We start from the raw sequence: 22,654 nt of genomic DNA, 5'->3' as shown, positions 1-22,654 counted from the left end.
GCCTTTCACATTAGTTTGCCCTTTTATTTTTTCTGCTTGGTATATTTGCTCACACCCCCATATGATACAAGTTGCAAATGTTTCTCTGCTTTGCTAATCAGGCTTTAGCAATGCTGAGGAGTTTCATCAGCACTAAATGCATAGCAGCACAAGTATATGCGAATGATAGAGAAACTGGGCCGAATCCTACTCCCAACTGCATATCTGTAAATATGGGAGTCATCCTCTGCTGTAAACCAAAGAAAGAAAATTTGATTTTTTATTGGTCCATTCTATAGAAAAATCACATTTCATAATATTTACAGGTCATCTTGGAAGTCTGGAATGAATGTGCTGCCATCACTAGCTTGCTTGCGCTTTCCTGTGTAGATTAGTGAAAACGCTGAGAGGCAGGATGGAAAAGTGACTAATTAGAGGGTGTGTGTCTTTAAATGAATAAGCATTTATGGAATGGTTTTTCAGTGTGGATCTCTTCCATGGTGGGTAGGACCAAGTGGGAGGAAGTGTTCTCTTGTCTCTCAATTACATCTAGTAGCAGTGGTGACACAAGGTATCTATCATCTACACCAGGGGTCCCCAACCTTTTTAGGACCAGGGACCGGTTTCGTCCTGACCCTCCGCAGTCATGCCTGCGGGCGGTCCAGCTGAGCCGCGCGACCAGCGAACCGCCCGCAGTCATGCCTGAGGGAGGTCCACCGGCTCCAGTGGAGCTTCCGCTGGCGTGCCTGCGGGAGGTCCAGCTGAGCCGCGCAACCAGCGAACCGCCCGCAGTCATGCCTGCGGGAGGTCCACCGGAGCCCCGGGAGCAGCGGACCTCCCGCAGGCACGACTGCGGAGGAAGCGCTCGTCCCGCGGCTCGGGTAGACCTCCCACAGGCACGCCTGCAGAAGCTCCACTGGGTCGGTTCGCGGCCCAGTTTCTAAGAGGCCGCGGACTGGTACCGGGCCGCGGACCGGGGGTTGGGGACCCCTGATCTACACCACTAAACAACACTGTAGCTCACCAACCAATCACTGCTGTTACAAGATGGTACTAAGACTAAATAGGGTCCAGACTCATCAAACCTTCAGCCCTCTCTCCATACCTGTGCAATATGCATACACACACACTCAAAAGAAGTGCAGAGGGAGACTCTTACTCCCCAAAGCAGACTGCTCCTTTTGGACACTCTGACCTCACCCTACCCCCACCAGATGGACTGATTATTTAGTCAGTTAAACTAGAGTAGAACTGGACCATGCTACACTTAAGTCAATGGAGATATTCAGATGTAAGAGAGGAGAAACAGACCCCTGATTTCAGGACTAATAGTTGTGTCTGATTCCTTCACATCACCTAGCCTAGATCCTAAATATCCTGACTTATTCTACCCATTTTCTTTGAAGCTGTATTTTCTGCTGCAGGAATAACTAGTGTCCCTGCTCTATGTCTGCCCAAAAGGCTTTCAGTGAGATTAAAAAAATCAAACTAGTAGATTTTGTGTTGAACTAAACGCTTTCAAACCCCATTAAAGGTGTTAATTATTAATGGAATGGTTGTATGTGCCAGGAGAAAACCATATTGCACTTTAAGAGGGAAGGTTTCATAAATCAGGGGCCAGCATCTTATTGGCATCTTCTTTCATTAGCGGTTTCTTCTAATGCACAAGGTAACTCTCCAAGGTTTAAGAAGCATTAGTTATTAAAAAGTTTGCTCACTGGTAGGGAAAACTGGTATATCCCTCTGGGTACCTCTCCTTTTAGATGGGACATTTGCTTTGACACTCAATTCACTATCATTTTATTTCATTCAGTTTTCCGGAGTAACTTTAAAAGTTAAATCAATCAATCAGCAACTAGGAGTCCTTGCAAAATCTCTACTATTACCCCACCGGTTATGAAGGAAACTAAAATCCTCCTTAAAGCTAAAGCTCTCATCTCATCAGGATGGTCGTCTTCATGTGACCAAACTTTTCAGAGAAACACATTGTTCTGCACATACTGGGCTGGATACTCTGGTCTACTGAGGCCCCTTTGCAACACACAAGTGGTGGGAAATGGTCCTAACATGTTTGGAGATGGCCAGTGGAGAATTCCTCCTTTGTAGAGAGACTCTTTGCTAGGGTAAAACTGGTGCACGCAGCAAAACTTTCTCCAGTGTTAGCCATCCTCACCCTCAGGATAGCGACCGGGAGGAGAGAGCTCCATGAGATCCTCTACTTGTGTATGGCCTCTCAAGGACGTCATGCCAGTAGTGTAAGACAGAACTGCTTCTTTGCAGCCCTCACTTGCACTGGGGTCTCACGGCTCAGGATGAGGGAGCCACAAACAGCTCTCATTTGCCCTTTTATTTCCATTTCATCCGACATTGCTCAGAAGGAGCGGAGAATCAGCCCAAAAGGTCTAAATTTTCAGAGGGCCGGCCTCCCCTTTCTTGGCACAAACGATCAATGGGGCCAAAAATAAACCTGTCAAGAAGGGGATCCCAGCCTTGGAAGGAAGGAATAATTTACTGCACAGTAAGTCAAAGACATGCTGGCCTCTCATACAATTCAGTCACTCTGGACTAATGATGTCGCATGACAAACTCCCCCACCCCACACACACCCTCCGATATGCCTCACAGAATCTAATGTTAACCTCAAAGATAAAAGTACTGTTTTGCAAACATGAGCAAAAGAAGGGCTATCAATATGGTCAAGCAGCAGCAACTAAATCCCACAAGCTGCCATTACCAGCAAGAGCTCCACACCCTGAAGAAAGCAAAGTTGTTTTTACATTTTTTAAAGTACTGTCTGGAGATAGACAGAATGGCTTTCCCTTTAACAAACATGCTCTAGAAGAAAATTCATTGCTTGCTTAGTAATTTTCCTCGCACAGATGTAAACCCTAACACAAAACTATAAGTATTTATTTTAGATTTCAACTATGCAGGAGGCTAAGAACTTCTCCAATCAGCTTCCTTTTTGTCATGTGCAAACAGTTCATGCACAATGCAAAGAATTAACACCTGTGCACACAGGTGACAGAAATATAGGGCTGGTCGTAACAATTCTAACAAAACTATTTTCCAGTGAAAAATTGAGTTTTCAACAAAATTAATTTTTTTTCACAATATATGTCTGCTTTTCACAGTAAATTTTGATTTTTCATCAACAACCTGGCAACCAAAAGCTTTCTGGCTGCACACCAGAATCTTTCTGTTATTTTGGTTTTGGATTGAAAGCCTTCCTTGGTAGAGAGGTGTTTTGGGGTTTTTTTGGACAGCCTATATTTGTTGTGGGGAGAGGGACATTTTTCCAATCAGCGATAATCAATTATCAGAATGCCCCATTTCACTGAAGGGGAAAATCAGACAAAGATATTAAGGGTACACAGCAAGCGGTTGTCAAACCTGTGACTAGAACTCAGAGATTCTGGCTCCAAGTCTTAGTCCATGAACAATCTGATCCACAGACCACTGAAATTAATTGGAGCCTTTCCATCAACTTCAATGGTCTTTGAATCAAGCCCCAGGCCATCTAGCCTCTCTTACCATGTTATGATACTTCAAGAATGCTCTATGGGTAGAATTCATATTGCTGCAGGGGGCCCACGTAAGGTCTTAGGCTCACTCAAGCCCTATGTTAAGAGCTTGAGCCCCTAATATAGCCTATATATCAGTGAACTGGGGGGAATTTCATCCTAATTTCTTTGTCCTGTGTATCAAGATTAAAATGTAGTATTTTCACTTCCCTTTTGCCTGCAATTAGTTAACCACAGTTAAGACTTTAAAAAAAAACAAAAAAAACCCCATGACTTTACATTTTTGACGCTACTGAACGCTGTATTTATCTTTTTCACTTCTACTTGCAAATCATCCTGTCCTCTTTAGAGTCTCTCAGTCAATCCACAGTCACATTGGGTTAGCTCTATGGTATTGCGCAATAATCGTATAAGATGTGAAATAGGCACAGTTCTATGAAAACAGACCTGAAAAATGCTTCATATCACATCAAATGCAAAATTAAGGCCATAGATACATACACATATATTTTATTCAGTTGCAAAACACACTAAATACAAGCTAGGCTGCTAGAGATTTAATCTTTGACACCTATGTGCTCAGTATGAGCAATGTGACAGCAGAATGTTGTTTGGCTTGGTTATTTCATGAAGTGGGTATCAGAAGGCAAATTAATATAGGCTGGGGCATTCCCAGTGCCTTTGTGCATTTCATTTAAGGAGTTTAAGCTCAGTCTTGGCTTTTGTCATTTTCTGAATCTATGTCTGTCTCTGAATTCTCATGAACCATTCTGCACAAATCCTTAGCAACCAATGCTTATTGGGGGAAAAGGTGGAGAGAGAGAGGATCCATATTGATACTGAAAAACTGATGCTACTGGAGAGTACACCAAACAAATTCATGGTTATTGAACCTTTAAAAGTGTTCTGAATTGCTCTACTAAAAGCCTGTCAAATCACAACATGTAAAGTGAATGGAAAACAACATTCTATTGAAAATATTTTTAAAAAGGGGGGGGGAGGCAGAAATTGCAGCTAAGAGAGAAAAGTACTTTATTTTTTTTTGTTTGCTTTAATGTTTTTCCATTTCCATATGCAGTCAGCCATCTCCCTTCAGAACACCCATTTCTTATATAAGAAAACACACACACACACACACACAAACAAAACCAGCTCCTTTCCATCCATCTTTAAACTAAAAGGCGGGGTGGGGCAGTGGGAGGGAGGGTTTGAGTAATGGGAAAACTACTAAAAAAAAAAAATCCTCCTCTGGGCCTAGTCTGCACAATTCTCAGGAACACGGTGAGACTCCCAGCAAGCATGTAGTTCACATCAAAAATAGCTGGCATTCGCATTACTCACCACTACTGCCACCACCACCAAGTGTTTGATGTGGGTACAGCTGCAGAGCTGTTAGCTGGGTAAGAAACTCAGAATACAAGAGCAAGCAACACGGAAGGGAGCAAAGCATTAAAAAGAAAAATCAAGCAATTGGCAGTGGTTCTTATGCTACTGATAATTTCATAGCTTAGCACCCCCTTGTCAACTGTGTCTGCACATCAGCTTGTTCACAACCATAATGCAGCTGAATTGAAAGCATACAAGGGCAAATTAATTGGTGGTCAGGATCCATTACAATGACAAAAAGAACCAATGAGATTATATTACCTCCATTTTATGTTAAAGTGATGGTGTTACAGCACCGGCTAATTTATGAACTTAATTAAGCACAAGGATCTTCTTTCAGAGTGAGACTGGATGTCTTTGTGACTGAACAGTTCTATTTTCCCTCCTGCCCCTTTAGGGGAAATTGTCAGTGTTTTACTGAGAAATCAGATCCAGCTGAACAACAAGGCCGCTTGGCACAGGAAAATGGGAGCAGGAGGAGGAAGGTTTTTAGAGGGCTGAATAGAAAAAGCGACAGAACTCTTCTTGAAAGTGGTCTCAATATGAATCCAGCTCATGGTCCCAATCATCTGCCAGCTCTTTAGCTCATTCATGACTGGCATTTGCCAATGGTGAGCAAATATGAAGGTTTTACATGTTACAGCATTTTCTGGGCCTATGTGATACAGATGGAAACTGACATCTCCTTCAGAAAACAGGCACACACTACTCAAGAAAGAACTTAAGCCAGGAGAAGGCTAGGCTAGATATTAGTTTTGAACTGCAAAGGAGGAACCAATGAACACGTGCACACAGAGCTACCCATTTCTTAACACTTTGTTTTTGAAGGTGATGCTTAGGTAGTAGATTTGTTTAATGTACTAGCCTTTTGCTTCTAGAGATTCACGTTCAAACTCTGACTAAGGCCGCTTTAGGAAGACTCTGCTTATGAGAAGCTCAGATCTGGAATAAGCAGAAGTGCTGCAGGTGAAGACTGAGATGCATTCATATAGCTGGGCTGGGGGTGAAGGTTTTATGGTTGCCAGGTGGCATAAAGAAAAGCACCGGACGGGATCTGAGGCTCCTGCACAATCAAAGCCAGAAGGAGAGAGAGAGAGAGGAAAGGAAAAGGAAAAAAAAAACAGAAAATGTTGGCCAGCAGAGAAAGTAAGTTTAAGATCCATGCACTTACTAATTCAAATAAACGTTCATATGGATGACAAAAGCATACGTTGTCCATAAATCGCCCTAGGGAAGGCTTTGTTATAGCATCCCTGCTTCCTAGTCCTACATCAGTTTTCCCAAAATGCCCTTAGTGTATTTTCAATACGATTTTATTTGAAAGTAAAATTTCCATTAGCCAGTGTTTTGACAATATGTGCCTCAGTCAGTCTCTCTGAAGCAGGCACTGGTATGCGGTCATCTCCACCCTAATTACATGAATTAAGAAAGGAATGGATGTGAGGTATATATATTTTCTTCCGTAGGCTTTCACGGAAGCCACCTTTTTAAGTGTATAGTCAAGTTTAAGGTACTCCTTTTAATCATCACTAGGGCCAAGTTCTATGGCATTTAATTTAGTTTGCATGGAGCACCCTGAAATGTTTCTAGAGTAGACCTTACAAATAGTATGGTGCTGTGTTGAGTAGATAGTACTGAAATGTCTAGTGAGAGGCAAAAATGTGAAAAGTCATAGGCAGCAGAAGTAGACTTGGAAGTAATTTCAAAAATACTGAAAACTGTCAACGATGTGAAGACATTATCTGTGCATCAGATTGGCTGGGGGCCCGCAGGCCTAATATGGGCAGTAGTGTTTGAAGGGAGGTGTTCACAGTCAACGCTCCATTTATTCCCACTGTGAAAGGAAAAGGAACTTCTGTTATATTAACAAAAAGGGACTCTTGACCTGACATGTCAGCCTTGGTCTCACTAGGTAGATGTTCTGAGAATCTTCTGGCATATGACTTGTAGTTCACATGGAATTAGCTGCAGAACCTCGCTCTCTCTCTCTCTCTCTCTCTCTCTGCCTGGCAAAAAGAGGGACGTTCTTTATTAGAACACCTGGCTTAGTGTTGAAATTTAATCTGTGGGGGAAGAAAGGGGGGGCGTATTTTAAATCAAGTGTGAATCTTAAAAATGAAAGAACGCTAAAGCTTTAATATGTTTTTGTGCCAAAATCAAGGGGATGGGAAAAGTCCACACAGCAGAAAAACAGATATACCACCCCTGTGCCAGACTTTTCATTCTGTGGACCCAAAGCAGCAACCCACTGCACACACTGTCGCATGAAGCTGGCATCCTTTCCAGATACTGGGTATTTCCTTTTGACCAAACAGCCTTAAATATCTCTCTCCTCAAATGAAGGTTTGTAATTTCCCTTTGCCTTCCCAAAAACAAGACCCTTGGTTTTGTGGCCTAAAAGCATCTCTCTTTTTCACGTCTGAAAATACCTTACAGTAGCATAAAAAAGCAACTGAAACACCTCCAGGATTATTTATACAGGGCATAGGATAGGATTATATAAAATACATATTGGAAAAAAAACCTGTTGCTACCACTGTCTGAGCCTCAAAACTACCTGTCTACAAAACCTACTAAGCGTGCTGCTTCTGTTTTTCAGGAAATGGATTTAAAGATGTTTGCCAGCCCCTTGGATCATTAGAGTTTATGGGATTTGCTACCTGTGGGCACAATCTGGGATTCCGGAGTTAAAATGGGTTTTAAAAAAAATAAACAGAAACACACACAGACACACACACTTATAATGAATAGTCTTTTCTGGAAAAAGGAAAAAAAAATAATACTTCTAATATTTGTGTCACTTAGAATGATCTAAACAAGAGACTGGACACATCCAGCCTTTTTTCTTAAGTAAGAAAACTCATGGCATTTCTGGGTCTGTTCGTAAAATATGCAGCATCATTCTTCCCTCTGAATCCAAAGCCAAGACCCACCTTGCTTTACCTCTGCTCTAAATCATGAAATGCAGCTAAATCAGAAAGTTTTACACTGAAATCGATGGGTCTGTCACAATAGAATTAGACACATACTAAAGAAGCAGCCCCTATGTACTGATTTACATATACAGTCTAGAGGCTCAGTGCACTGGCTTTATTCTTTGTCTTTCTGTCTGGGAAACCCATATACAGCATCGCAGGAAGCAATCAAATGAAGCCTTCCCTTGTCTACTCTTCTAGGTAATCCTGCATTGACACTGAGCTCCCTGTTTATAAGTAATGGATCTGAAATATACATATGATTGGTTCTCTACAGCCAATACATTTTTTTGTTCTGACTATGAAAACTGACATTTCCTTTCCACTGTGGTTCATCCACTCCTACATTTAGAATCTACTGCCTCTCTTTATCAAAAGCAAAATTCCCCACTCCCACATACAAATCAAAAGGAGAAGACGTTCATTAAAATGAATGTCTTCTCAATTTGATTTGTACGTGGGAGTGGAGAGTTTTGCTTTTCATAAAGGGAGGTGATTCAAATGGTAAGAAGGAAAAATGCACGTTCATAACTTAACACAAAATCCACATAGCAAGAATGGATGCATCGAGTTGTAGACTTTTCCTTCCACAAATGCATGGCATCAGGAGATACCTGTACCCTGAGCTACAGAATACCCAGTCTTCATGATCTGTAATAAGAAATATTATTGTCTCCTTCCAAATGAAAATTTAGGCTGAATATCAAGAAAAATCTGCTAACATTGGTTTCCCAAGGATAGCAGTACTTGATATATATGAAACTTGACTAGACAAAGTTCTGGAGAATATGCTGTTAGGAAACATTCCTGAATTGGCAGCGGCATGGACTAACAGATCTCCATTTTTACTTTAAAATAACAAAAATATTAAGTTACAAAAATATCCATGAAAACTGTTACCGATGAGCAAAAGAGAATATTAAGTCTCTTAGATCCTGGGTAAATTTCTCATAGAATTCTTCTCCCAAGATGTGCAGAAGAGCACAGGTATCTAGAGAAAATATTTACTTCTGGAAGAAGGAAGGCAGATGAGTGTTTACTTATTAATAGTGCAAATGAAAGCACATGTGGATAAACAAATGGGATTTTCTCTGACTATTTCTTTACGGATTTTATATCCTTATAAATGACAATGAAACCATTAAACACTTATAAATTCTCCATTCCCCATTTTAAAATATACATGCAGACAGCCATTATTATTCACTGACTAATCCATGATTCCGCCGCTAAATATTTTTTTACAGCTAAACAAATTAGTTATCCTTTATAAGAGCTTCTTTCATTTCTTTTTAACTGTACAGATTTGTAGTTTATATGTAATACTTAAAAAACAAACAACAAAAAAAACCCACATGATCTTGCTATACAAAAGCTGTGTTCTCCATCCATTTAAAATGGGATTGGACTGGCATACTTAAAGGGAGAATTCAGCACAAAGTCACCGGCAAGTCAGTTTTGCACTTAGTTATGTTGCTTGATAAATAGGGAAGGGATTCTTTAAAAATTACTCTATTTTCTGTGGGTTTGGCTTAGCAATTCTTTCAAGATATGCTGCTGAATGCAAGGAAATAAAGAAGGACACAAAGACACTTAGTTGGCCTCATTTTGGCTCAATTTAAAATGTTCACCCCTCTACAGATCCAGCTGGCAGTTCCCTATCTCCTTCAGAGACATAGACTCATAGACTTTAAGGTCAAAAGGGACCATTATGATCATTTAGTCTGACCTCCTGCACAATGCAGGCCACAGAATCTCACCCACCCACTCCCGTAACAAACCCCTAACCTATGTCTGAGTTACTGAAGTCTTCGACATCCTTCATCAAATGCGAGAAGTTGATAATTGACCCAAAATGTTCTTCTATCTGATTTGCCTGTGGCCAGTTAAAGTCCAGTAATGGCTTATCATGCCCCCCACCACCCCCCGCCGCTTATTCAACAATCTGTATTTCAGTTCAGAGACATCTGCTCACTTCAGTGACTAGAGACAAATTCTGACTTCCAACATGAGTGTACAAATGTTTTTTGCACATATTGGAGAGTAGAATTTGGTTCAAAAATTATTTGGTTTTTTTGCTAACACTTTTTAAATCCTGTTAACCCTGTACAGCAGAGGTGGGGAACCTATGGTCTGCGGACCAGATCCAGCTCACTGTTTCATTTAATCTGGCCCGCAGCAAGTCTCCATGCCACAGGCCGGAAGCCCCGCACCTCAGTGCCCACCCCCCTCCGCAGGGCTGGAGCTGTGAGCACTGGCTCGCCCCACTGAGGGGTGAAGCTGGGGTTGCCAGGCCATTAAAAGTCTGGTCAGCTCGGCGCAGCTCCTGGAAGTGACTGGCAGGTCCCTGTGGCCCCTAGGAGCAGGGGCGATCAGGGAAGCTCCACGCGCTGCCCCCGCCCCCAGTGCCGGGTATGCAGCTCTCATTGGCCGGACATGGTGGCCGCATCTGGGAGCAGTGCAAAGCCAGGGCAGGCAGGGAGCCTGCCTTAGCCCCGCTGACTGGGAGCTGCCTGAGGAGAGTGCCGCACCCCGAACCTCCCTCTGCACCCCCCAGCCCGCTGCCCCAGCCCTGAGCCTGCTCCCGCGCTCCAAACCCCTTTGCTCCAGCCCAAAACCCCCTCTTGCACCCCAAACGTCTCATCCCCAGCCCCACCCCACAGCCGGTATCCCCAGCCAGAGCCCTCACCCCACCCCCGCACCCCAACCCCAGCCCTGAGCCACCTCCTGCAGTCCTCATTTCTGGCCTCACGCCAGAGCCTAGGGAAGCCCCGAGCCTCTGCACACACCCCCTCCCCCGCCAGGCTGGAGCTGTGAGCACCTGATAGAAAAAAGGTTCCCCCACTCCTGCTGTACAGCCTTATAATTATATGAGAACACTCTGGAACTTATTTCTTCTCTTGCACTGACAGAAGGTTAATTGAATTCTAGCTGTATTACTGGTGGTGATGCATGAGTTAGAAAGTACACAGCTTGATTCTGAGATCCCATGTTAAATCTGTGACACTAGCACACAGAAAATCAATTTACTTTTCTAAACTGAGCCATTTTGATCTGTAGGTCAGAAATATAAATATGGAATCTTATGTTGCTATTTTTAGAGTCATTATTTGGGGGACAGCAACGATTTAAGCACCAGATAGGGTCAGTCTGAAGCATGCATCCCAAATATAAAGCTACTTTGGGATTAACATAAAGATCATTGTGTAAACAGAGAATGACTCAGGTGGGGGAGGGTGAGAGGGAGAGATGGGAAGCTGAATCAGGTTTAGATATTGTTCTTAACTATTTATACTGTGGTAGCTCCCAGGATCCCCATGAAACTTGGGGCCACGCACTACCGCATTCTGTACAAACATATAAAGAAGAAAGTTCTGTCCTGGACATTTTACAATCTAAGGTAAAATAAAATGATCAGGCCCCTACTTAGAATTGGCTCATGTGGACTATTGTGCTCAAAGTCAAGATTGCATCTCTCACATCAATAACAGTTCCTGCTCTGAGTTGGCAACGTACAGTACTTGCTCTATAACTCTTCAGCAGCTGTATATTGTGAAAGAACCAGAACCTATACTCAGCTATTCACAGAACTATAATTCAGTTCTAAGGTTCCACAGACTTTATGACCCTGCTTGTATATCAGCCTCAGTAGTCAGCTGGGCTCTATCTCTTCTCATTTATAACACTCACTGGATGACTTTGCTTTCCCACTTCCTGCACAATGCAGAAGTGGTCAGTTGTGAAGGATTTCTCTTTTTGAGAAGTCAGAAACATGGTATTACCTTGTAACTACAATAGTTAAATATTAACCTCAGTCACTCATATTTTAAAGGTCTGAAGGTACATAATGAAAAATGCAACACTAATGAGAACCCCTCTCCCCCGACAACATTTGTATTCATCATAGTTCTAAAGTGAGGTTATCCATCTAAAATTACTGATGGAAGTAATAACTTTAGCTGCAGCAGTATACTTTCCTTGTGCAAAATTAAATACCAACAAGCAGTCTTCATTTCAGCTCCTCCTGCAGAATTATGCATGCAAAGGAAGTATTTGCTTTGCCAGTGTAAATAAAGAATAGCAGGGATTGAAGTCCATTGATTAGGGCAAGGGGTTTAGAGTAAGGATTATTGGATTCTCTTCCAAGCTCTGCAGCTAATTTGGCAAATCACTGAAGCCTCCCTGCCTCAATTTGCCCATCTGTAGAATGGATATAATACCGCAAGGATTTTGTGAAACTTAACTAATGCCTCCAAATCTTTGAGACTCTTGGATAAAAGTGCTGCACAACCGCAAAGTATTATTAAAATATTACACAGATAATGCAGATATGCTTCTGCTTGAAGGGGATTGATATTGTGTGGGCACCAATAGGCTCTGCTTTGATGGGGCTGCAGAGGTTTTCAAACCACATTAAAATCAGCCCCTAGCAAGGGCTGAAAGAAATATAATAGCACAACGATGTGATACATTGTCACGATAAACAAGAGCAATAAACTCTTAAAGGTGACTGTACCAGTATGTAGACAGTCCCAGATGATAAAGTTCATGACAGGCTGTTTTCTGGGCTAAAAGGCAGAGAGAGACAGGTGACTTGTTCTACCATTTTACAGAATTGCTAGCATACAACTAGATTTACATTTTATTCCCACGGTATATTTTTGTGGAAGACCATGTATCCTGGTTTGTAAGGTGAAAACATCAACAGGACATCAACTTTTATCTTCCCATAATGACAGTGCTATCACTGTGCTACTATCTTTCAGACCCCAGACCACAAATGGAAGAGGGTGTTTTCCATTAACAGCAGAAAGAAGTTTTGACTGTATTTCGGTCACCTTCTTATATGACTTTACAATGTAGTTTGTGCTATCCCTTCTATGTCTTAACTATATGCTGTACCAGCTGTTGAGTAAAGCTGAAATCAAGATCACGCTTAAAATTTTAACAGGTATGTCTACACTGCAAAGATAAACCTGCGGTGCCGTGTCTCAGAGCCCAGGTCAATTGACTTGGGCTTGCCGTGCTAGGGATGAAGAGCTGGTAAATCCCTAGTTCACTACCTGGTTTTTATTTATCTTTTCATTTAAATTAAACTGAATCAACTTGTGATCACATTAGCCAAAGTTATTTCCTTCTACCAGCTCTTCTATGATATCCCCACTACTTACTAAAACCAAATCTGAAATGGCATTATTTCTTGTTGGTTCACTGACAATTTGATGAAGAAAACCGAGCAGTATCATTTATTCTCCAATCTCTATCCGGTAAGTTGAAGTCTCCCATTATGACACAATTTCCAACAGCTTTTCTTTCTCTAACAATATTAAAGTGACTACTATCCATATCCAAGTCCAACCCTGGGGATCTATAGCAGAGCCTTAACACTATCCTAATCAAATCTCTTTTTACAATCTTTCCCCAAAGCAATTGTGACCCACATTCTGTTTTGTCCATACGAACACTTTTTGTTTTTTTTACTGTTTACTGCTTTATTGATATATGATGCTACCCCCACCCCCAACCTTTACCTTTATTCCTCTCTCTCCAAGCATACCCTCCAGCACCCATACTCCGGTCATGCCTGCTATCCCACAATGTTTCTCTAATTCCTATAATATCTGGTTTGACCTCCTGTACCACTAGTTCCAGTTCCTCCATTTTATTGTCCAGACTCCTTGCATTTGTGTACAAACATTTCAGGGTTGTTGGGTTTTGTTTTTTTGTTGGGTTTTGGTTTTTTTTTTTTTTTTGGTGGGAGGGACCTCACCTAGTTTTCTAGCACCAGTACTAATGGTTTTGCAGGCCAAATTTGGCTATAACTTACACCCCTCGAACCTCATTTCCTACAGTAGGAGAACATCTCTAACAGAAGGCAGAATGTGGCCCCTCAATAATTCTGTTGATGTGGAACACAGAAAAGAGTTAATTTCTCTCCTGGTAATGCTGGCTCTAACAATAATTGCTACAGAAGAGCAGACTCTGAACAAGCACAGGGAGTAGGTCTGTTGAATAGGGTGGGGTCATTTTTACATAGTCACTTTTCAGAGTGGAAAAAGTGACTTGCATTTTGGAAGGAACTTTGCTAAACTAGCAGTATTCAAAAATCTATTTGGATTTCCTGTTGGGGCTTTTTTATTTTTTTTCTTCCCTTATAATTATGTGCATTACATTTGCAAATTGTTACTTTTTTTTTAAATGTACTTCCAAAAAATATCTTATCAACCTGCTTGGTAAATTTGTGATGGTGCTGTCACTTGTTTGTAATTAGGCTGTAATTTCACAACACAGGCCTGTACATGACTTCACACTAGGATAACGTCATTGAAGAAACTGAAGGGAGAAAGACAGTCTTCAAAAAATGCATCTCTTGCAACAGCAGAAATTGAGTCTGCAGGACATTCACCTCCAGGCATAATTCCTCCTTTCAAATTAATACTCCTGGAATACAGCAGGTTTGGCTTCCCTCCACTGATAGCCAGAAAATATTCTGCTAACCCCACAGAAGAAATAAGGATGAAAAACAGGAAGACAAGGTATGTCTTCATCTCCCAGAATACATTGTGGTGTTGGTTATGGGAGAACAAAAGTAACAGCATTTTAAAATCCAGTTCCCCTTCCTCCTCAATCCTCTTAAATTGCTATTTCCCAGCCACTATGTCCCAGCCATAGGGAACAATCAGTTGACAGAGCCTATTCTGAGAATATTGTAGTGATGAGATATTTAATTGTGGAGAAGGGCAGAGCAGAAAAGCCTGTGTGATTTGTTAATGGGGATGCTTTTGTGGAGAATTATTCTGGCCATGTCAATCAACAGAACATGAGGGTATCCCCTTCTTCAGATTAGTGCAATTAAACTCTCTCATGACTATTATTTAACCCTTGATCTGCTACTCTTTTCTCCCTATTTCCACTGAGGAGAAAAAATGACCATACTTGGCCATTACAACGAATTATGACATATTATGATGAAGAAGAATTTTTCCCCATGTGTCAGAATCCCAAGGGCAGAGAAGGAGGTGAATCTGGGGGTGAGGAGTGGTCACACAACCCTCACAAGGTGAATCTGGGGGCGAGAGGGGGGAATCCTATAGAAGACTGTAGCCAACTTGCTACTTATGGGACTCTGAGCTACTAAATATAAGAGGGGTCTGAATTATAGTGTATGCCACAAATAGCAAAAGAGACTGCTCAGTGGATAACTAATGCCATGCATGATGCCATGGCAGGAACGGCGCATGTATCCAAGAAAGCACTGAGAAGATGTAAACAGAGCACAGAGCTCAGATGACAACCTCCTTTGTACCTTTACTAGGGTTGCAACTGTTGTGGTACAAAGCTGTGGCCTTACACTATGGCAATGTGAAGGTCTTGTTAGGACATCTCCCTACAGCGGAGACAATTTGGGGAACTGTTTTAATGCCCTAGCCAGCATTATCAGCCAGGATTGGAGGCAGCCCAATCTGTTTTATTCTACATTTATTTTAGGGCAGAACAGAGAAGATAAAGCTTTAGCATAATGAAAGGCCAACCTGGAATGGCTTCCACACGTACTCACTCATCTCCACTTATTCTTCAATTCATTGTAAAGCTCAGTTAGTTAATGTGATTTTTGCACTCACATCCAATGGCTGGGATTTTCTGTCAGTGAGAGACTGGCAAGAAAGGGTTATTAAAACAACCTCTCTAGACTAAAACGGCAAGTAGTGCTCATTTTATTGGATTGTTTTTTTCCTGGAAGGGTGAGGATGTTAATAGGAATGAGTGAGTGCAGTCATTTTATGTGTGAGCTCTGACTGTGAGGTTGCTAGGACAACTTCTAATTATTATTGAATTACTTGGGCAAAGTAACATAGATCCATTAAGTACAGGAGTTAAGGCTGCCTCTGGGTTTTCTTAGCCTACACTCTGCCTTAAATAATAAATAGAGCACTTTTTAGGGGGACTGGATGGCTCAGGGGCTTGGCTATCAGGTGTGAAGCCTGTCTCCTTCTATGCCACTGGCATTGATCCATCTTACACTGATTGACAGAGTAATTAGCGTATGCTGGCTGTTCAATGTCTTGCACAGTGTAAGCTGTATGGATCTTGGTCCGCTTCATAGCGGACAGGTGGGCACATCACACAAAAAATACCCTACAGCTGCCTTCCTTGTCCTTTACTGATGGAGAAATACTAAGCTACCATCTAAGGCTCAGAATTGGTCTCTTCTGTTTGAAGGTCATGGACATAGACAGGATGCACAAGACTAGCACAGAGGGAACTTCAGCCCCTAGGGGTGCCTGTAAAAAAATGTTTCAAAAAATCACTATTATGTGGGTTCTTTGTAAAGTGAAAATAAAAGGCAAGTTCTTATTTAAGTTTGTGGGAGTGATGGTGCCTATTTCATGCTTCAGTGACAGTGATTTTTCTTCTAGCATTCAGAGGTACTTCGTTAGCTGGGTAAGAGGTTTTAAGTTGCAGTGAGTGCTGAGGCTAGTTTGAACAGAGTGGCCAACTGTAGAAGCAGGTGGTAAACATTTGAGTGATGTGGAAAGGTGCTAAACTATAATTATATTTTACTTACACACACACACACACCCTAAAGGAATATTAAGATTACAAAGTCAGACACTCAAAAGTTAGGAAATATCATAATTCTGGTTGCCTGTGCACCCTTAATTCAATTTGCATATGGATTATGATACAGTCTTTAATTACATGATCACATACTATTTTTTCAAAAGCACCCAGGGCTCACTCAGTCCACAGAATGGACTGTGCTCACTTACTGAGCCCAGGTCTACACTAGCAGGAGGGTCGACCTAAGATACGCAACTTCAGCCACACGAATAGCGTAGCTGAAGTCGGCGTATTTTAGGTCGATTTACCGGCTGTGAGGAGGGCGGCGAGTTGACCGCTGCCACTCCCCCATCAACTCTGCTTCTGCCTCTCGCGAGCTGGAGTTCCGGAGTCAACGGGGAGTGTGATTGGGGATTGATTTTATCGTGTCTACACTAGATATGATAAATCGACCTCTGATAGATCGATCACTACCTGCCGGATTGGCGGGTAGCGAAGACCTGCCTTGAGCAGTTATTCAGCATTTTGATTTTTCCTCATTGTTCCGTGTGTGACTCCACCTGCATGCCTTATTTACTGCACGATAGTCAAACCCTGTTCTGAAGACAATCATTCATTTCCTCATGGATTTTTCCATGACACTCATCGCTACAGGATCTGAGCATTTCCCCAAATATTAATTTATTTATTTCCACAACACCCCTGTAAGATGGGGGTGGGTGGGCACGATATCTCCAATTTGCAGATGGGTAAAACTGATGTACAGATAAATTAAGGTAAAAAATGGCCACTAATTTTGGGTACTTAGCATCATATAGGACTTTATATATTCAAAGCACAGCTCCAACTGGTTTCAGTTGCAGCTATAAGTGCTCAGCATTTCTTCAATTCAGACATCAGGGTTTCAGATCAGGCAGCCAGAAAATGAGGAATACACAATTCACGAGCACCTATGAAAAGTTTGGTTTAAGCAACTTGCCCAGTATCACATAGGAACTCTGTGGCAGAGGCAGCGACAGAATCCAATTCTCCACGGCAGCATTCAACTGCCTTAACCATGAGATCCCTTCCTCTTCCCATAATCCCTGCCTCATTCACTGCACAACTTCTAACTTTGCAACAAATAAAGTAGGGATACTACAGACAATAGTCTCCTTCACTAAACAAGCCTGATTCATTCCATAGCAGGTGTATACGAGGCACTGAATGCAGTAGGGATCCTGGGGAAAAACATAATACATGATCATGTTCATTAAAGACTGTATCATAATGCATATGCACAAGTGGGCTAAATTAAGGTTGCATAGGCCAGTGGTATGTGTACCCCTGGGGGTACAAGAGGTCTTCCAGGTGTACATCAACTCATCTAGATATTTGCATAGTTTTACAACAGGCTACACAGAAAGCACTACTAAGTCAGTACAAACTAAAATTTCATACAGACAATGACTTGTTTATACTGCTCTATATACTATACACTGAAATGTAAGTACAATATTTATATTCCAATTGATTTATTTTACACTTATATGGTACAAATGAGAAAATAAGCAATTGTTCAGTCATACTGTGCTGCGACACTTTTGCATTTTTTATGTCTGATTTTATAAGCAGGTAGTTTTTAAGTGAGGTGAAACTTGGGGGTACGCAAGAAAAATCAGACTCCCAAAAGTCTGGAAAGGTTGAGAACCACTAGCATGGGCAACCATAAATTTTGGCATTTCCTAATTTTTGGGTGCTTGGTTTTGCAAGCTTTATAATATTCTTTCAATGTAGCTTTTCGTGTGCAGTTCCCTAAGATTTTTAAAAAGCAGAAATTCCATCATATGGCATCAACCTGACACCCCAATGGTTCATCAGCAGGCTTGGAAACTTAGATCCACCTGAAAGACCTCTGCCAAATGTGATACCAAAGTAACCACAATAGTAGGTTGTCGTCATCTATGTGGACCTTCATTAGAGGGGGATGAGACATTTTGCCAGTGAATTTCACAGATATTTGTGGACAGGCGAATGGAGGGACTCAGGACTCTTGTGCTCCATTCCAGGCTCTGGAGAAGAGTGCGAACTAGTGGGCACAGGCTCTTCTGCCCCCAGACACGACCCCTTCTGCTATATCCTCTCCAGTCTGTCCCAGCCCTACCCCGGCTCCTTGTCCCATTCTCCTTATCTAGCCAGCCACAGTGTCCACTCCTCAGGCTTCTTTCTCATCCAAGTCCCACTCTCCTTGCACTGCAAGTCCTAGTCTCGCCCTCTTTACTCCTTGTCCATGTCCCAGTCTCCACCTCAGACTCGGAGCCCAGCCATTCCCAGTTCCATCCCTAAATCACCCAGCTTATTGTTCCCAGTCTCCTTGCCCAGCCGGTTTTGGTCCCTTACCTCCTGGATCCTCAGCTAGTTTGAATCCCTCCCCCCTGCTTACTGGATCCCAGTCTCCCCATCCCAATTCCTAGACCCCATAGCAGGCTCTTTTTCCCCAATACTCCCCCCTGCTTCCCTGCAGGTCGCGTTCTTGTCCCCTCTGCATGTGAATCAGGAGCTTTCTGCTTCAGAACAAGGGGGTCATTGAGAGCACAGGAGAGAGAGTCTCTCTGCTCTTAGTTCAGGGACCCAGTATGGCCCACACCAGCCCAGAACTGCAATGGCAGGGAAAATACTGCTCAGCCCCACATTCGAGCATATCCAGAGGAGACAGAATATTCAGGTCATTTAGTTGCTAAAATCTAAGAAGTCCCTAATTGAGCATGTGAGAACCATGATTTTTCAGAGGCTTACAACTGGGCCAACTTTGGGCAGATTTTTTACAGGAATAGCAGAACAACGGTCTAAAACTAGACGGGACAAAACTCTAGAAAATGTACCATAGGGAGCAATCCTAACTAACCGGATGACCTACTTGTAATAGGTCTTTTCCAGCTCTTGCATCTAGAGATGATGAAAATTCTAACTCTAGATGCTCTGAATGGACAGCACTGGGTCACGTTCACAGCACCTTTGAAGTGGTCAGCAAAGTATCTGACAAAGCGCAGACTGCTGAGCTCTGTGTCCACAATTACAGCGCAGTACAGTTTAAATCTCCACCTCCCTAAGTGACATCTGTCTGTTGCAACAGTTCGTGTTGCTGAACACAGCAGTCCTTCCATTGCCTAACATGGTACAAATGCTAGTCTCTGTTCACAAGCAGCTTACAGCTAAACTAGCTGTGATGAGCAGCTGTTATAACTTCTGGGGGCTGTCCCAAAACGGCAGGGGGGATTCATGCTGGGTTATCCCACAGATTAAAAAAAAAATATTCTGAATGGCTGGAAGGGCTTTAGAGACCACGTGTATTGATTCTTCCAACTGAGCTTTCTGTGTGCCAACATCATAGCAGGAGAGCAAGGGAAAGTATGTGCCCATAGTTGATATGCTGTGAAGAGAAACACCAGGACAGTCCAACTGTTTAGAGGGGAGTCCTTCTCCAACGCCGACTACCAAGTTTAGTGTGGAATTACCTGAATAACACCACCTTCAAAAAAGGATAGCCCACAAGAAGCTGGTCTAAAGTTAGCACGAAGATGATGTTGTGCTATCACCCCTCAGAAAGCTGCAGTTCAGTGGTGCTGCTGTCAGGGAGTTCACAATGCTGGTGCTCATGTCAGAACGTAAAGGTTGGATCAACATGGATTCAGTAAGGACACTAAAACCTCTGCAGCTTCCTCATCTGTTGAAATGCACCCTGAGAACGGCTCCGAAATCCAAGGTGTGTCACGCTTTCACCCTTCCTAGTTTGGGATCAGGACAGAAATTCAGAAGAGAGGTGTCCTGGTTAGATGAAAGGGAAGGGAGGGAGGTAGAGGTCAGGATTTGGCAAAAACTAAGACAGATCCACAGCACTGTTCTGTCACTATGTAAGGCCAAACATGGAGGACTACAGGAAAGCAGAGAGGAGTGCTCTCATTGTCCTGGCTAGGGATATTACCCAGCAAATACCTTCAGGGTTCAGAACTGGAAATCTGAGTGGTAAGTTACACAGGCTTGAGGGGGAGCTGGTTACAATTCCCCCCGGGCATTGGAGAGCAGAAAAAGATGGAAATAGTGATACCAATGGAAAGGATGCCACCTTTTCCCGCCCCCTACAATCTACTGCAGCCTGTACACACACAGATAGGAGTTAGGCCTTCAAAATCCACAGCTGGGATCCTGCCTCTCTAACAGCAAGGTCTGCCCCACCCTATCAGAGATGGTCAGTGCCCTTGTGAGAGCTCTCTCATGAAGACGGCCACAAAATTTAAGATGCCTGAATCTGGATGCCCTGCATCTTGGCATAAGGGAAGAGGGTCTTGTACCTTGACAGAGCATCAGCAGATGTGCCTAGCAAGCCTGTATAAGTCAGTCAAAGACAGCGAGGATTAGAACTCTATGATAGGTCCCAGAAATTTTGTTAGCTGCTACCTTTCTCTACTGAGGTAGTGGAGGTGTCTCTCAATGGGAGCAGGAAAGCACTACTGCAAAGACACAGCTAAGGATTTTTTTTTAAAGCTTTTTTTTTTTTTTGTGCTTTAGCCCTCTCTGGTCACAGTACAAAATGGCAGTCGGCGTCATAGTTACACCTCCTGCGCATGCTTTGAGCGAAGCAGGAATTAAACTGGAGAAGCAGAGGGAGTGGGATGGGGGGGCTCAGAGAACGGGAAAATCCTGGCTGCTGATTGCTCATCATGCTGCTTGTTTGAGCAAGTGAGTTGGAGAAACCTAACATCTGTGCTGGCATACACTCAGTTGTAGAACGAGAGGGATCAGAACTTTCCCTGGTATGGACAGGCCGAGAAGTTAGAACTGTGTTCTGTTTATCCAGAACACTGGAATTTCACATGCCAACCCTTTCAAAGGGAAAATGTGGAAGCTCAGTGGGCACTATTTGCACTTCAATATTCTTAAGAATCCAAAGCTGGGGATTTCAGCAAGTAAAACTCTATGCAAAATACGCAGTTTCTAGCTGAGCCAGTTCCCCAGATAAAAAGTATACAGGTCCCCAAGAAAACAGTCCTGCTGAGAAAGAAATTAAAAGTGGGAGAGGAGAAACTGAAACCCCAGCCAGTCGGTCACATCCAGTATTTCTTGGTCATAGTTTATTTTAGACACTGGTATTAATTGTTCAGCTCTGCAGATGCACTCATGTAGACTAGATCTTGATCCACTTTTACTGTAAAGCCCACGGGAAGATGCCCACTGATAAAAGTTAAGCAGAGAGACAGCAGGGATTGCAGATAATTACCCATTCATACAAAAATACTGTTACAAGGCCCAGCTAGAGGCACTGTAACTGCATGATCTCACTACTGTTTGCCCCCATATTCCCTCCCCACTTCACTCCTATTGTTTCCATTACATACTTGAGACTTGTCTTCAATTCCATTTTTATCACTTCAGGGCAGGCACCAAGTCTTAATATATATTTGTACAGCACCTTGCATAATGGGCTCTGTGCTCAGCCAGGGCTTTTGAGCACTACAATAAATATAGACTAATACCGTTCATAGACTGAACAGATTGAGAGGGTGAGAATAAGAGAACTGGGGAACAAGAAAAAGAAATAAAGATCTCAGAGAGTTCTATTTCAGTCTTTCCTATGAAGTAGCTAGAAAACAGACTGCACGGAGTTTACCTATGTTGCATACCTTCATCATAAGGATTCATTCATGTAGAGTTTTTGTTTTTAAAATGTGTGCATTACACAAACACTGTACTAAGTGTTTAAAACAAAAAATTATTTCCTGTATGCAAACAAATATTTATGTTTTAACATTCAAGCAGAGCTAGCAAGCAATTTAGTTTGGTAACTTCCATTTGTCAGTTGTAGTGTGTCTGTAGGAGGTACTTTTTTGTGTTTTTAAAAGGTCAGCTTAACAAGGCCAGGGTGAAGAAAACCTGCACTTTTAGAAAAATCCCTCTCTCCTTGTGGCTTCTGTAGCATCAGGCATTTGGCGTTAGTTTGTCTGCAGCCCCTGCTGAGAGTCTGCTGGCATAAGACGGAAACCTGCTGACTCATGATGTACAACTACTGCTTGGAGTACTTTTTTCATAAAAAGCACCCCAACCCTACTAAATAAATGCATTCACGTAATAAAAATTGGATTCTCCTAGCTTCCCGATTGGCAAGTCTGTATAGTCAGAGAAAGGAAAACCTGAAAATAACCAGTTTCTTTTTATTAAAAGGAAACTAGTTATAACAATGATAAAAATAAAAAA

General features: G+C 42.4%; 1 protein-coding gene across 6 annotated transcripts in view; it reads right to left on the bottom strand.

Moving 5' to 3' along the window:
• Positions 1-22,654, bottom strand: part of ARHGAP26 (Rho GTPase activating protein 26) — a 302,495-nt gene that overhangs the window by 24,896 nt on the left and 254,945 nt on the right. The gene's annotated exons all lie outside the window — the stretch shown is intronic.

The sequence above is a fragment of the Mauremys reevesii genome, linkage group 8, assembly GCF_016161935.1.
Source record: "Mauremys reevesii isolate NIE-2019 linkage group 8, ASM1616193v1, whole genome shotgun sequence".
Classification (NCBI taxonomy): Eukaryota; Metazoa; Chordata; order Testudines; family Geoemydidae; genus Mauremys; species Mauremys reevesii.
The sequence above is the reverse complement of the archived record's forward strand: the minus strand, read 5'-3'. Positions and strand labels throughout refer to the sequence as shown.